General features: G+C 33.4%; 1 protein-coding gene across 2 annotated transcripts in view; it reads right to left on the bottom strand.

Annotated features, from left to right (window-relative positions):
* LOC126774280 (low-density lipoprotein receptor-related protein 2) overlaps positions 1-18,656 on the bottom strand; it is a 212,503-nt gene that overhangs the window by 192,874 nt on the left and 973 nt on the right. The window lies entirely within an intron of this gene.

Below are 18,656 nucleotides of genomic sequence, written 5' to 3'. Positions count from 1 at the left end.
CAACTATTATTAGAATGGTTTTTTTTTAAATTAACTACTTACAGCTTCACTTATTTTTGTAGATGAGGATGGAGTAGAATCTTACCTAAAAAGACAAAGATACGCATTAAAAAACAATTTACAATAAAAAAAAACAAATAAGGTATTATTGTAAAATTTCATCTCAATCGATTGTGTGGAACTTGAAACACACATACACTGACAAGTGGAGTTAAATAACAGTTTATAACAAGAATAACTTTGTTTGCTATAATTTATTTTGCTTATCTTTTCTTACTTACAACTAAATCCTAAGCAATGTGAAAACTTACTGATGGTAGGGCTTTGTGCAAGCTCGTCTGGGTACCACCCATTCATCAGATATTCTACCGCAAAACAGCAGTACTCGGTATTGTTGTGTTCCGGTTTGAAGGGTGAGTGTGCCAGTGTGATTACAGGCACAAGGGACATAACATTTTAATTCCCAAGGTTGGTGTCACATTGACGATGTAAGCGATGGTTAACATTTCTTACTATGCTAATGTCTATGGGCATTGGTGACCACTTGTCATCAGGTCAATACGCTCGTCCGCCTACCTATTCTATAAAAAAAAACTACGTATACGTATTGAGGAAACAGACAGGCTTTACTCTTGCATTGATAATATTTCGGACCCTCGTTAAATATAATTATTTTGTTCATGTGTGTGTCCCTGAACTCCTAAACGGCTGGACAGATGTTTGAGTAGGTTCCTGGTTTAGATTGGACTCGGTCGGTGGCGCTGCGATCGAAGATAAATAAAATTCATATTTCACCCGGACGAAGTCAGTACGAGCAGCTAGTATTATTATTTGGTTTACACTTGGGTACAAGTTCTCTCGACATGGTCTACCATGAGATTACAAAGTATTACCAAACGTCCCCATAAGTGCAAGCAATTACTTCTCTCAATAAGGTCGTATAACTTAAAAGGGCGAGTAGGTTTTCGTTTCTACGAACAGTGATTTCATAGGAAGTGATGTAAATATTTCTCCTCAAGCAATTGCACGCTGATATCAAATATAATTCTAAGTAAAGACTTGTGATATGCCTTTTAAAGTAACTTGCGGTTAATTTTTAGCTAAGATTATTATAATTTGTATTAATTATGAGCTAGGGACAGATATGGAGCGGGCGTTGGGTATGAATCGACAGTTGTCAAATAGCACAACCGGTGCCAATGCAGGGGAAGGTATCATATCCCATTAAGGAGAACGTTACGAGCAATATATATAAATTTACAAATAACAAGCAGCGGTTCTGTCCCGTAACCACAAGCTTTGTCCGCCACCTTGGCTAGATATGTAAAATATATTTAAATCGAATTAAGAATAATTTACCTCATATGTGTGTGTATGTGCGTGCGCAAGCATATGTGCATCTTCTCCTCCCTCACAATCATAATCCAATGAGACACTAGTCCGACACGAACGCAGAGAGAAGGTTCGAATTACGTGTTTTCCGAGATGAGAAATCGAAGAGAAATATTTACAAAGAAACATTTACATTAATCATAAATAATTCAAATACTTGTGATTCTAAGACTCACAGATTGAATAAATCGTTCATGTATTTACAATGTTGGATAATCGATAATTACACGAACAATGTACCATATAGTTATAATCGCACGTTTAGAACTTATAACCATAATAGAACATAACTTATGACCATTGTAAGTAATCGTTTACGATTCTAGAATTGTTCTTACATGTCATATCTCATATATAAAAGAATAATATTGATATTTCATTATTTACTTACGTGAATAAATTTGAATTTAATTTATAAAAGTTATATTTTGACAAAATAAAGATGTAACCCTACGATATTTTGTAAATAATAAATTTATTTGATTTGTCTTATGATTTCAGAATAAATATTGCTAGCACCCTAAAAGTATTATTTAACGACTTGATTAGAAAACTTAGTTCTAACATTATGAATAAACTTTCTTGAATAAATTATAAAGATTACGGGAAAAACTCCTAAATATTCCATCATGTATTTTAGCACTGATAAGCAAACTAAGGGACAGACGTTAAATGCTCTTTTGTTTTATACTATTTAAGGATTCTTAATATTAGTTTTATCTGCGAATTTGTTGACGTTTATTTACTAATATTATGCTAGATGCGGTCCGCGCGTGGTAGATATTGTTTAAAAAATAAATATCCATTTCGGCAGCCATTTATTATATATCTCCATATTAAAAACTCTCTTTTCCGCTCTTTTAAAAGACCATGTTGCTAATTAATAAATAATAAAAAGACAGTTATCTCTTAACAGAAAAATAAGACGTCATACTTATTTATAAATTATAAAAAAATCAATGAAATATGGGAAAACAAAAAAAACAATTAAATATTAATATGAAATATTTATCAATCCCTTTAATAACTAATTGCAGGTAGTTTAAATATATTTGGTACACTAATACGAAATATGTGTCTAACCGAAGCTACAAAAAAATGGTCACATACATGAATCATCATCTAAAATAAAAATACACATTGATAAATAATAAAAGTTTAAACGTTCCCCGTATTTACTTGTGCGTTACCAGCTTCCAATGAAATTAACATTCCGAATCGTTTTAGCAATTCAAAATAGCTGAAACGTTTGTTTTTTTTAACGCGTATATTTGCGTATTATTTATGTTTTACGTTTTCACAAAATCACTCTTCTATATATATTTTTTAACTCAATCATGTTGTATTCTATAACATAATATATTTATTTAATACAAATTTATTTTATTATTATATATGTTAGACGCTGCACTGGGAAGGGCGGGCCATAAACATAAACGGCGAGTACCATTCGCACTTGAGATTTGCAGACGATATCGTCATCGTGGCAGAAATCATGCACGACATGCAATATACGCTGAGCAGCCTGGCTCATTCTTCTGCTCGAATTGGTCTCCGGATGAACTTGGAGAAAACCAAGATAATGTTCAATGAACACGTCAACCCGGAACCAATAGCTCTTAACGGAATTCCTCTCGAAGTTGTTCAGGAGTATGTGTACCTTGGGAAACTTTGCAGTTGGGTCGAAACAACTTCGAGAGGAAGGCACGTAGAAGAGTACAGCTCGACAGGGTAGCGTATAGGAAACTTGGTCAAGTCTTTTCGTCACGGATACCGCAATGCTTAAAGACTAAAGTCTTCAACGAGTGCGTCTTACCGGTTATGACCTACGTTGCCGAGACGTGGACACTGACAGTGAGATTGGTCCACCATTTTAAAGTCGCTCAGCGAGCTATGGAGGGAGCTATGCTCGGAGTTTCTTTGCAGGATCGAATTCCAAATGTGGTGATCCGACAGAGAACCAAGGTTATCGGCATAGCCCAAAGGATTAGTAAGCTGAAGTGGCAGTGGGCTGGACACATATGTCTCTCGTGTTCTCGAGAACCACCACGCCTTGGCGAACGTAGCGTAGGACGCCCTCTAGGTAGGCGGAGTGACGATATACGCAAGGTGGCCGGCAGCGGATGGAGATTGAGAGCTGAAGATCGAGCTCAGTGGCGTGCCATTGTAGACGCCTATTTCCAGCAGTGGACGATAAAAGGATGATGATGATACATATTTTTGAATTATTAGAGACAAGATATTATATAAAATGATTTAAAACAGCAATTACCATAAATATCAATTACAAAAATTTTTACAACATTAATAACTGCAAATATATTAGAGCCAGAGGTACGATCGCGCATGGGTCTGTGTCCATCGTCGAATATTTATATAATCCAAAAGAGCTTACACCAAGTTAATCGACTTATTAGTTTTAACTGACCTTTACTATTTCATAATACACATTGTTGTAAATAAATTCTGTAATAAAACGTCATTACCTCATTTCATATAAATTATTTTCATTTGCAATAATAGACGAGTAGATTTTTCTGTTACATTTTTACGGCGAACCTGCTGAAAGTTTGAATACTGATTTTACTACAACGATGTTTATTATCAAGTATAAATATATTTATTTATATGTAATAATTGTTTATATTAAATCATTCAAACCTGCCTAGTTCCTTATTCATCATGTCGCGGAATTTGCCTTGTAAATTGCCTTTAGTTATTTAACTATTGTCATCATTTATACTTGTTTATAGACAAACTTACGATTAGAAAACAAGAAATTCTGAGGATAGAACCGAGTATCCTGCAAATAAACGTGACAATTTTAAGGTTATCGCAAAGACAAATACACAATAGTCTTTGTTTGATATTGCATCAACCTTGGGCGCATGCGCAGACGAGATGACATCAAGTTGTACCTACTTCACGTCTATTAAAGATAACATTTTATTACCTTTTAAGTTAATTTTACTAAACGCTACTAATAGTGAAAGATTGTCTAGTATTTACTCGTCAGTATTTTGCTTATCGTTCTTATTGAGCATCATCGTCATCATCATAGGTCTTTCTTAGGTCTACTCTTAAGGTGCTGGTTCCTTAACCCTGCAGTGGGACATCTGCAGGCTGTTAATTTACTAATCACTTGCCATTATGGAGCTATTTACTCTTATATTTGATTATAAATTTGAACAATAATATTTGAATTAACTAAAAACAGGAAGTAAAAGTTAAAGTTGTTAAGTTTTTTGATTCTTCAAGTTGTTTTAACAGCAAATAAGAAAAAAACGTTGGGTGGCCTCCGGTTTAAATGCTAAATAACATTTTTTATGAGATTACAATTAAAAAAATTTAATTCCAACAATTTTATTTTTTTAAAAATGCCCTTATCACGACCCCTTAAAGCGTATACCTATCATTTTGAATATAGCAAATTAATACAAGAGTCTATAATACCATGAAAGTCTAATAGTCATTCCGTTTGCGTCAACAAAATATATTATTTTTTATTCGATTTTTCCGTACGTTCTAACTTTTAATTTGTTTTACGCCATGAACATCTTAGACAGACACAAATTCATTTGGCATACCATCAGGACGGAAGCCAGTATTTCCGTGCTACGTCTTGTGCATAAACAACACTCAACAAAGAGATCCTACACTGCAACATAACATCTGTAGGAAAGCCGAATAAAACAAATTAAATTCTATTAGGAATTATAAGCAAATAATAAATTATTTTTGTACTCATAATTAATTAAATTATACTTGATAGAAGTTTACAAATCAATTTATTCAGAAAAGTTAATTACAGGGAAGGACCAGTGTGATGTGCCTCGCGCATTTTCAACCCCTTAAATTTTAAGTTTAATAAATAACCTTGTTAAATATAGTTGCATACAATATCGTTTGACCGCCTCGTTGGTTTTTGGGTTTTTCTGTTAGAAAATTCTCAGTAGCAACCCGGAGTCTGGAAGTTGGAAGTGTATACACTCCCGTGCTTCGGAAAGCACGTAAAGCCGTTGGTCCTGCGCCTGAACTCCTTCCGGTCGTGTCGGATTACCGTCCCATCGGATTATGAGAATAAGGGAATAGAGAGTGCACCTGTGTTTGCGCACACACTTGTCCACTATAATATCTCCTGCGTAGTTGGCTGCGAAATCGGTCTGGAGGACATTATTACAATATCGTTTGCGAGAATTTCAATATAAAGTATATTCTAATTTTAAAATTTATATAAATTTAATCTGATTATCATTAGTAATATATATGTGATCGTGAATGTTAATCAACCACGTGGAATACGCATGCGTCCTACCGGTGGCCGTTATGGCCATGCATCATACTAAGATATTGCGATGTTAAAATTCAAATTCAACCGCTGCTACCGAGATATTTAAATTATATTATTTTAAGACACATAATAATTATATTATAAGATCAGAATAACGCAAGATAGTTAATTTCTTTCATAATTATATTAAAACAAACTTATTTCTAATTTTTCGTTATTTTTAGTAGTAGTTTGTTTTAGTTTTAACATTCTTTTCCTCGTATAATGATAAAAAAGGTATAAACTCGCTTTGGGAACTGTCTCCGAAAGTGGAATTTCGTAATTATTTTTTAACTAGTTTCCTGATGAGTTAGACTAGCAATTTTGATATTTCGTTTATTTTAAGTAAAATATAAATACATAACTTTGGTTTATGAGGATATCAAGACTTTTATAATATACTTTTTATAATATACTTTTTAAAAAACGTTAATTTTTTTTCTAAATGCTTACTAAAATATTTTAATTAATAAAAATACATAAAATAAAGAATAATAATAATCAAACAAACAATAACATTGATCAAATACCGAAACCATTTTTCATTTAATGCCTTTCACAATAATGGTATAATCTGTACCTAACTCATTGTTCTATGTTCCCACAGATAACACATAACGCAATGTCTGAGTTTTTTTAACGCACAATAGATGTCGACACTTGTACATGAGCTGTCATTGTGATGAAAGTGTCATATTTAATTATAAATATGAAGCGCGGGAAATGCATTTACAACGTCTCATTTGATTCAATTTTTTTTTAATATAGTATTTAGGAAATTACACACATTATTTTAAGGTTTTTTTTTATGTAAGTCATAACTTCTAGGCAGTTTAGAAAGTTTAAAAAATAAATCGTTTATTCACAAATAAAGTAAGAAAAGAGACAACATACATAATACACACACTATCTACCTACTTTTACCTTCTCCGTAAAGTGCTTTTAGAGAAAAATACAAATTATTGTCCTTTATTTTTTATGTTTAAAATAATCTTCTTCAGTGAGGTTTTTGAAATTCTCTGAGATAGCACTAGATGTTTATTTTAAAGTAAGATTCAAAAGAATTTATAAAAATATTTTAAGTTTTAATGTACATTGTGCAATCAATCACGTACGTGAGTCGGTAAATATAACTTGTATAAACCCGAAAGTGTTGTTCATACACACTAACAGCCACGCGAATGTACGCTAAACCGTGCAGTGTACCTAACGTTCGGAAATCGATCTTTTTGCATAAATTTAACTACGTTACAAGTATGAAATATTTCTCCATGTGGCTAAAAGCGTCAGAGATACACATTAACGCATATAAAGCCCTAATCTACCTCAATTAGTGAAGCTACCGGCTTTATAACTACTCTAACCAGTAAGCCGGTACAAACTCTAGTGGGACTCACTCACACAGACAACCCATGTGAGTGTGTGGTTAGGTATGCGCGCGCGCCGGTGCCAGCCGGTACCGATCACGATTTACTACCATTTAATAGGTACGTATCTAACAAAAGTTCCGGCTAGTACGAATAGATTGAAACTCGAGAAATTATATTAAAATAATCATCTCATACATATATATATATATATAAATATATAGGTAAATATATAAATAAACCCTTTTAATACTTATATTCATTTGATTAATGTTAGTATTATTTTTTATTTGGCAAAAAGAGTTGAGTTTTCAAGACATAATTATACTTGTAGATTATCTTATCAACTAACAGAAATATTTATTAATAATTTAAATAGAATGATTATCCCTTAAATATTTTATAAATACATATAATATTTTATATCCACCTGGTACCGAGCGGTCCATAGATTACAAAATGAACGAACGATAACTTAGCCTGGATCGGCTTATTAAGAATTATCAACAAACAAGCTAGTTCTAACAACGGGAACTACTATTGTTATATTAAATCATAAAAATCAATTCATTTGAGAGAAAAAAGACGAAATGTCTAACATCGGTTTTTCTCTATAGAATCTAAATTTAATTGTTTATAGATATGTTTAGACTTATTTCTGTTCTTATCTACGGGGCCGACGTACAAGGTCCATTTTCATTGTCCGTTTGCCCATGGTTACTTCCCTACCATCTTTATTTCATTATATCAAAATACGCATGTCGTGCCAAACAGAATACTGAACGTGTCCAAGCCAATCATGACCTACTTTGCGTTCTCGAGGTTCTTTATACATTGTGTTCATATATAAACGACATTACTTACCGTTATATTATCATAACACTATAATGCTAGACAACTACGTGTAACGTGAAAAGGAACGTTAATTCCAATATCTTATAAGTAATATTAAGCAAAGTAAATGACCACTGCCGGGATAGCAGATTAAGATTTCCATCCCACATGCAAAACGATGCCTTCAACACCAAGCACGATATTATCAACACAAATTATGCACATGTTGCACAGCTTGCCTGGAATAGAACTCGTTATCTTCGGTTAACATCCACGTGTTCTACCCACTGGGCCGTCTCGTCTCTTATATAAAGCTTCGTAACATAATTTTTATTGTTCTTCCGGTTGGTGAGGGTGAGCCAGTAATTACAGGGAGGTCGAGAAAAATCAACGCAACACGTTGATTTTTCCTAGTACCGATGTCAATTAGCGATGGGGGCCCCCATCTTACCACAAGGTTCACTCGACAACCTTTGATTAAATTAAAAAAAAAACCTTTTTAAATCTGTTTTTTTAGTCTGTATATATAACTAATAAAACCATTGGTTTTTATGCGAAGTTGACGAGTATTAAGCATGTAATTATATATTTATTATGGAAACGTGGTTTTGTGGCGATAAACAACACGTTTATATCTTGGACCAAAGTCACTTTGAAACGTAATCGGTCATATAAACAGTAACAGTACAGTAACAGCCTGTTAATGTCCCACTTCAATGAAATCAGACACATGCAGGTTTCCTCACGATGTTTTCCTTCACCGTCAAGCACGAGATGAATTATAAACACAAATTAAGCACATGAAAATTCAGTGGTGCTTGCCTGGGTTTGAACCCACGATCATCGGTTAAGATTCACGCGTTCTAACCACTAGGCCATCTCGGCTTTTAAAAATCTCGGCATATAAAAATTTGTATATAAATATATAAACCATATTTTGTAATTATTTTGATTCGAAGCTAGTATATGAGCTATTGGATTTTTCTGTAAAAAAAGTGGCTAGGAATTTGGAAGTTGGTAGTGACTACTCTCCCGTGCTCTCGGAAAGCAAGTAAAGCCTTTTCTCCTGAGCCTGAACTCTGTCGGATTGCCTTCCCATGGGATTATGAGATCTGAGAGAGGGTAAACAGTCAAGCATGAGTCAATTGTCTTTTATTGTCAAACGTTATGCAAATTCGACCTTGAATCTTAAGAAGTATCAATTGTAAATAATATGTTCATTATTTTTTTAACTACATCAAAGAATAAATAATATCAGTACATGTCGATGAATGGAAATAATATTTTTACACTGACTGTACATTGCCGCAAATGTAAAGTGCATGTTAGAACTGTTTTTGCTAATTCGAAACAAAAACTCATCAGATCGCGTCAATTTTTACGCGACGGAAATCCCAAGAAGTATAATGGAATTTGCAAACATCAGCCACTTAGAAGTTGATATTAAGTTATTGTTCATTTCTTACGTAAGCCGAGTTTTTTGTCAATAATTAATTATGTATTTTTTGTAACATAAAATCATAATAATGGAATAGTTTTTTTATTGAGGAAAATTAACAAAGACATCTTTTTACATCTTTACTTACTCATATTTCATTATGTTTTCCTCACAACAACGTTGTCTCCGTGACGTCCTAGGAAATGTCAAATGGATTCTCGTACGGCGTCATTTCAATCATTTTATAGCCTATAAACAGGTGATGCCCCTGTTTATCGTAAGTATCATCCTTTCCTCCATGATTATAGAGTAATTACAGACATATGGAACACAAAAGGATGGCGAATTGACGATGTAAGTAATTGTAAATAATTTTGCGGCCTATTTGCCACCCTGCCTAACAATTTAGAAAAAAATAAAATTTGTCAAGCTGAGGTCACATCAGCTACTATATGATCGACAAATTACTTGTCGCTTTGCAGATACTTTGTCGTCGTCGACTCGCTTAATCGTGCAGGTGTGTCGGATCCTTAATATGTAGATGTCGAAAATCGTCTACTCTGGCTTTCGGTCGTTAGCTTAATGTTATAGAACAATGTTGAGCAATGGAAAATTGGTGACATATTGAAAGCATTTATTATGTTAGATATTAATTATTGCAATAGTTACTAATTCTACATACAAACTAACTATCTAAGTATAAGAAATAGCTAATGAACTCCAACTATAAGTAAATATTTTTTTCCGTCCGTAAAAACGCTTTAATCTCAATTAAGTCATATATGAAAAAACTAAAGGGCGTACTTTAATTTAACGGGTTTTCTTAGTAATTGTAAATAGAAAAAAAATATCCTTATATATAATATATACCCAAACTCAAAGGGTTTTTCGTACTCATCTGTCTCATTTCGCCTGAACCTCTTGTTGCAAGTTGCCTGAAGCCACTGTTCTTACACAATTATTTGTAGTAGTTATATATAGTAACATCAATGCTTATATGCTTATAATAGCAATCCAATAATCGATAAAACTGAAATACAGCACAACAATTGAAAAATCAATTTCAAATCAGCCAATGTTCGTCCGTGTAACCGATTCATTAAAACTTTTCTCGAACGAAGCCATCGATAATTGCATCATGACGAAAGTGTTCGAGACCACAGTATCTGTCTAGTATTCAATGACGCAGCGATTTTTCTCGGCACGAGTTTAACGAACCGTCTTGAAACGTCTAACTTGTTATTGATGGGTCCTGAATCAACTAGAAGTAGGTCTATACCTGATTATGGCCCAAACAAAAAGATAATATATTTATGGGTATGATTACCATCTTAACTCCTCAACTATATAGAAGTTTTTATTATCGTTGCTAATATTAGAAACGCGAAAGTGACTGTTTGTTTATGTATATTTATTTGTTTATTTTTCATATCTTCACTACTCAGACGATCCTCATAAAATTTTGCAAACAGAAAGTAAAGGACATAGGATCCTTAACGCTTCCTCCCATTCCTCGCACGCGGACGGAAACTAGTAATAAAACAATGAGCAAACTATATAAAAAGTGAGTTAAACTTTAATTTAGTTCGCACACAAAATATGTATTAGTTAAATATAGGTATCAATATTCTAATTTGAGTGCAATAGGCTGGGTGAAGCCGTATATAATTCAATTGTCGGACTCAAAATTCGAGCAGATAAAATTAAATAAAAGCTCTTAACACTGGGAATATCGTCCGCTTTTTTTAGTTACAATAGCAATTCATTTATCCTTGTTATAATAACGGTTAAATATCGCAGTGGTTCTGAATTTCATGGTAACCAATACCTGTATTTAATATTTTAATAGCCGTTATCATGTTTCAATTTAAATATCAATATATCGTCATGAGCGTTTAAAATGTAAATAATTAATTATACATTTTTTCACACTCATTATTGAACCTCCTTAAATAAACCATGACGCATACGCCTTATACTTATTTAAATAAATGAAAGAGTTGTTTAAATATAAGAATTAAGAAAATTAAAATTATTTTAAATAAAATTTATTTCAAAGAACATAATATCCATTAGGTTTGTTGTGAAAACCGAATGACGCCATTTTTTTAATATTCGCAACAGGTAACCATTAAATTCACATGAACAAAAATAACACTACAATAATTTAAATCAAAGGCATTGCCATATTTGCTTCACTTACATTGGCGAAGGAAAATGAATCTTATGTGTAGAATATAAGATACATGATACAATATCACCCAAAATTTAGCAACCGAGTCATTGACCCTCGTCTGATCCGACATGACAAGTGTATAACTAGATTCATTGCTTGCTTTGTTCATAATATCTATGTGAGACTCGTAATCACGGGTCAATGTAGGTGGAAAAAAGGAATTGACGTCGTATGCATCATGCATATATAGGTTAGAACTTCGAAAATTGCAATTTTACTGAAAATCTATGAAGTTACTTCTATTTATACAACGATATTTGATATTTATCGCAAATAATAAAAATAACTAATAATTCGCCACGTGGTGAAAATTCCATAAGCATTATTAAAAATTTAAGAGATATCACTTTCATTATCACTTATTTCTATTTTTTTTTATGGAAAACACAAGCTCGTCACTACCACACAAAAAAAAAACAAAAAATCTGATGAGCAAGAGGTACTAATATGTCTGGTTATTTATATACAGATATTGTATTATTAATAACAATAAAATTACTTATCGTTAGTAAAATAAACTAGGTAAATAGGTAATACATACCTTTGTCATGAATATTATATTTCCGCATTCGACATTTTAATATGTATGTATATTTGCTGACAATAATTATTAACACATTAATGAAAAAAAATTAACAGTCAGCGAGTTCGCTGGTTGGAGACAAATATATTGTATTTATTTTAAAGTAAATTATTCTTTGCTACAGTAACAGCCTGTGAATGTCCCACTGCTGGGCTAAAGGCCTCCTCTCCTCTTTTTGAGGAGAAGGTTTGGAGCGTATTCCACCACGCTGCTCCAATGCGGGTTGGTGGAAATTCTTTGCTAATGCATGTACATATTATCATTCGATAAACATATTTTCGACTGTTTCGCTGTTAACTGTCTCGACAGCTCCATTCCGTGATACACTCGTAGCAGTTTGTCATCGGATACATGAACGTTGTTGTACTTGGTGGTTGAGGATTTAGTGCAAACCAGGTACCCCGTACCAATCAATGGCGCTACTTAGTATTGTTGTGTTCCAGTTTAAAGTGAGCCAGAGTAATCATAGAATGGATAGATGTTGGTAGCGGATTGTCGAGTATTATATATTTCTTACAGCGCCACTTATCAGATGGCATTTGCCCGTCTACTCAACTGCTATAAATAAAAATAAAAAGCATTAGAACCGTTTTGTAATACATTTACTATATATCTAAAAGAAAAAAGACATGGGATGTGTGCTACGGTGCATTATGAGCCAACACCACCACCACCACCACCAGTTTCCTTAATAAAATATCTTGGGGTAAAACCATAATCACATGATTATGCTAGTCTGCTAAGTCTTAGTAGTACTTCAAAAAATTGACGAAAAATTAATCTTGTTTCAAAAAATTTTGATATGTCATAGATATCTTTAAAACAATTTTTTTCTATAACATTTTATAAAAACTGACTAAAAAACCCTCCATGATTCTCGTAATCATCGTCGTAACACTTCCTGGAGTTTCACCGATCGCGTGCCAGCATTGCCAGCCAATACAATCTATAATGTTGCGCTGTTTAATTGTTATTACCTAACACATAACGCTTCCTTTCCATATTGGGTAACATCGCCTTTTAAAGATTGGGGATTAAAAACACGAATATATTGTTAAGCTAATGCATATGCGTTGTTAATGATTAATACATCTACTATGTAGTTTATTGACAGTCCTTTTTTATTTCGTAGTATTGTATTTTTCTTTAACAAGATTGTATAAATCTAAAAATACAACTTTATCGATTATAGAGTTATTACACTACCGCACCGCTTTACATTCGAGGTGGGCAATAAATTTGTGAAGGTATTCTATTCTAAAATTAAACACCACAGATTATATAAAATTTACAAATCCATTCATTTAAATAATGATAAAAAAAAGTTTTATGACAGCTTTTCTGACACGGCTCCTGTCACAGAAGCCAACTATTTCAGACCTACTTTGAAACCAATATTATACCTGTCACAAGATGGATATCTTTCTTTTCTGGTTGACTTTTATTATTTATTTTATTAGGATAGTTTTTGGATTACCAATAGGACGATTATATGGGATGCAGTATAGAGAATATTAAAGAAGAGTTTTTGTTAATTTTGACTTTGTAAAAACACATTTATAAGATAGTACTTTTAGTCGAGATGGCCTAGTGGTAAGAACGCGTGAATCTTAACCGATGATCGTGGATTCAAACCCGGGTAACCACCACTGAATTTTCATGTGCTTAATTTGTGTTTATAATTCATCTCGTGCTTGACGGTGAAGGAAAACATCGTGAGGAAACCTGCGTGTGTCTGATTTAATTGAAATTCTACCAACCCGCATTGGAGCAGTGTGGAACATCGTCAGGAAACCTGCGTGTGTCTGATTTCATTGAAATTCTACCAACCCGCATTGGAGCAGCGTGGTGGAATAAGCTCCAAACCTTCTCCTCAAAAGGGAAAGGAGGCCTTAGCCCAGCAGTGGGACATTAACAGGCTGTTACTGTTACTGTACTTTTAAATATGTTCAAAACAATTGTGATTTAGAAGATGATAACATTTCCTTAACAATAAATACTTATTGCCAACCCCGTATAGTACCTCAAGTAGCGGTTACAGAGTTCAAGGTGATGCAAACCAGTCTGCTATCTTACGTTCTTGTTGTACACCATCGGTCAAACAAGGACGGCAGATGTTTATTACATAACAACGATCCTCTGGTTTTTTAATTGCACGAAAGCAAGCGATTGTTTTTTGCTATTTAATTTGAAAACATACATATATGTTCTATGAATGCTAAAAATATCTCGGAGTTTGAAGATTGAATTTACCTAGCCATTACACCAAGGAGTTACTACTTCAAATCTAGATTCTACTTCTAAACTAATATGATTTAAGCTGTGTGAATCACGTGTGTAATATACTACTCTTTATCAATTTACCTTTTTAATCAGTAACATAACAATGAAATCGCATCAAGCGTTCCGTTTCACGTTAATAAATTAATTAGACTGTGCGATAATAATAACTTCTTTGGTCATTTTTTCAGTTTAATAAAAATGAACTACTTATAACGTGTACTTTGTCAATACATGGTTGGAACAAATATCGGTACCTACCCACATACGTCGTTATTTATTAAGTGTCAGTATATCAGTTAACAACATTCAATGGAACAAATTTATATACCTCGCCAACTCTCGATCGAGTGATTTACTAAAAAAATATATTTGCAATATATTCAGCGTATGTATGTCAAAGACACGTCTCTACTTTTTCACATCATCGATGTGTCTGTATAAGGCAGTGAACGTTTTTATCGTCGTACGATTTACTACTTACTAGTGCTTCGTCAATAGAGGGCCTCTGGCCCATCATCGGGATGTCGCGTGATGAATCTTAACCAAGTAAATGTAAAGCAATAATGCCGGCTTTTTATTATGCGATAAAATATCACATAATAAAAAGCTGGCATCACTGTTGGTAGGGTTTTGTGCAAGCTCGTCTGGGTAGGTACCACCCACTCATCAGATATTCTACCGCAAAACATCAGTACATGATATTATTGTGTTCCGGTTTGAAGGGTATGTGGGCCGGTGTAATTACAGGCACAAGGGACATAACATCATGGTTCCCAAGGTTGGTGGCGCATTGGCGATGAAAGCTCTGATTAACATTTCTTACAATGCCAACGTCTATGGGCGTTGGTGACCACTTACCATCAGGTGGCCTATATGCTCATCCGCCTAACTATACTAAAAAAAAACTTATTAAATTTTTAGCTAAAACTTTGAATTCGGTCAATCAATCGATTTCTCCAAGTTTTATTATGCATCCCGTACCCCGCACACCCTTCATGCGTCTACGACGCCTGCCTGTCTGTCAACAGCTCGGTGAGTACATCTACTACTCATATTATAGAACAATAATGTGACCCTTTCATTTCCACAAATCAACTTGTTTTTAATAATACATTTTTTTAAACGTTACTTATATATTACATAAACAATATTGAATAAACAAATATTTATATTATTTTATACAATTTCGTGCATCACTGCTTAGAATTGAATCTGCATATATATAATATGCTCTATGCTGCAATTTTGCTAGATTGAACCGCGACTCGAAAGACCGTCCGCTCGTAGGTGCGGTCGGAGCATTAGATTTATCTTGTAGCATTGCTGTGTTGTTTATGACGCGTGTCATCAAAGGGAAAACTGTTGAAGTGTTAACACACGGTTAGATTGAGGCGACATATTAATTTACTATAAATTAGTTTTCCATTTTTATTATAAATAATAAGTAATTGCTTTACCTAGATGGAGTTAGTCAGGACGGCACAGTGGAACCTCACCCCGGGAAAGATGTATAACCTTTTTATATACTTCTCGTGTTTATACAATGTTTGACACAGCCAAAACCAGAAGCAATTCTTTATACTAATGCTAACCTACTAAAATAAGAATAATATATTCAAACTAAGTTAATTTAAGTTCGATTATTTATTAAGCACAATAAACTAATTAGCTATGTGAGTGCTAAACAAAGTCTAGGTGTAAGCACAAATGTCACTTGTAACCTACATTGTTTTTATTGCGGTCAATCACATTTCACGACGAAACATACCGAATTTGCACCTTAATCATTTGTTTTAAAATTTAAAATCAAATGGCAAAAGTGTACTTCAGTCGGAGATTTTCTCAATACGAACTGGTTAAGATACAATCAGCGGATGAATATGGTCCTTATTGAGTCGAAATAAGATCTGTTTTAACAAAGGGATGTTTTTATTGGTGTCAGTACCGGAAGCGGCTCGTTTAGTGGCGACACGTCGAGACGAACTGACTTCCGGCGGTCAATGTCGAATGTATGTAACTGATGAATCAGGGATATGATACGTGTTTGTCTACTGTGTGTGTGAACAATACACATGGTTATTACACTCGTATTCATAGTTAAAGAAAAATATTTTCATTATATTTCATGTTCTAAAATTGAAAAAATAGCTACTTTGACTAGTAGAAAATCTCAATTTGGAATTAAAGGTTAACCTTTGTAGACGTTTCATCATCATCATATAACCCGGACGACAACCACTGCTGGAAAAAGGATCTGCTCCAAAGAATTTCCTTGCCGGCACGGTGGCCGGTTTAGGCTAACCGCACCCAACGACTGAAGTGAAACGTTTTTGATCCAAAAATGTTTATTTTATCACGTGAGTAAGTTTAACTGAAGTACAATTCAATTTCAAGTTAAAGTCTTCTCTTTTTTCCCATAAGTATATAATTTTTCGCCAAGAGGATCGAAATTTCGATTCAACTCTGTAATACTGCTAGCATTCTTTACACCACTCCACGTGTGATAATTTGTACAGTACTTATTTTTGAGTTGTATGCCCTTACAATACACATAATTCTATATATGTTTAATTATTATTCTGTCAAATTATCAACCCTTGTGTTTAAAATGTATCCCTTGTCTGAATACTACAGGCTCACTTAATAAGCTGAAACAATACTGCGGTTTTGTGCCAAGATAATAAATTACCACTACGATAGACAAATGATATTTACAAACTCATTTCCATTTTACTATTAGTTATTGAAAAAAAAAAAGCCGAGATGGCCAAGTGGTAAGAACGCATGAATCGTAACCGATGATCGTGGGTTCAAACCCGGGCAAGCACCACTGAATTTTCATGTGCTTAATTTGTGTTTATAATTCATCTCGTGATGGTGAAGGAAAACATCATGAGGAAACCTGCATGTGTCTAATTTCATTGAAATTCTGCCACATGTGTATTCTACCAACCCGCATTGGAGCAGCGTGGTGGAATAAGCTCCAAACCTTGTCCAGCCCAGCAGTGGGACATTAACAGGCTGTTACTGTAACTGTACTGTTACTGTTATTGAAAAAAAAAACAATTTCTCATTTACTTTTAGTAAAATGTACGAACCGGGACCGATTCAACTGGTTCCGATAAAAACAAATAACAACCAAGTTCAATTAGATTATTATAAATTATATATAATATACTTGCACCACATTAACACGTAACAGGTCTTACAAAATTAAAGAGAAGAGATACCGTTATCAGGTAATCTTTAACAGATCCGCTAGATTTCCCACTTAAGGGTATAAATCATTACGAAAGACGTAAATCGAGAAAGAGACGACACCATGCCATTAAAGTTGATAATATACAAGAATATATCAATTATTATAGCCTGTACAAAATGTACTGTTATAGCAGTTAAAACGATTGATAAATTATATTTTTATACCCGTCTAGATATTCCCGCTTCGATCGGCGTAAATTCAATTTAAGTTATTTCTTTTATGAATAAATAAATGTGTCTTATTCAACAACATAATACTCCTATGCAAATTTACATCCATATACAAATTTTACTAGAACTCGTGTCCAGCCGTTCAACCACGATTAAGAAACAAGCATACAAAGTTTCGTATCGATATTAATCTATATTTAATTGATATTCAACAGTCCTACAAATGAAATGAAAGTGATGTTCTTTATTTTATTTTTTCAACTTATCGCCGTCCACTTCTGGTCGAAAGCCATACATCCCGTACCTTCCACCTTTTTCAAACGGTCATCAAACGGTAATTAATACCAAAGGTAACGGCTTGATAGCTTTACTTTTATTTAATTATCACAATCGAAGCCACGAAACCAAAAAAAAACTCCTTATAGAACAACGAAAGCCTTCAAAATCATTTAAATATCATAAGGAAAATTAGTGAGAAGCTAATTTATCGTATTATAATATTTGTGTTTAGGCTGTATGTAGCAAAAAGAAATGATTAAACTAATTATATATAAAAACGTATCCGTAAGGTACGCGTTGAAGTCTTTTGAACGCAAACGTTCACTCGACGACAACCTATTTATAAGCCTATTTATCTTAAAATTATTCCTAAGTCTGTGCATTTTTAGAAAAAAGTAAAGATTCTTATAATGTATGCTTATCACAGTTAATTGTTTTGCATATATGCAATAGAAAGTGCAGTAATTTTATTCTTTACGTTC

Source organism: Nymphalis io, chromosome 16 (genome assembly GCF_905147045.1).
Source record: "Nymphalis io chromosome 16, ilAglIoxx1.1, whole genome shotgun sequence".
In the NCBI taxonomy this organism is placed as follows: domain Eukaryota; kingdom Metazoa; phylum Arthropoda; class Insecta; order Lepidoptera; family Nymphalidae; genus Nymphalis; species Nymphalis io.
This window is presented reverse-complemented; position numbering and strand designations above follow the sequence as displayed.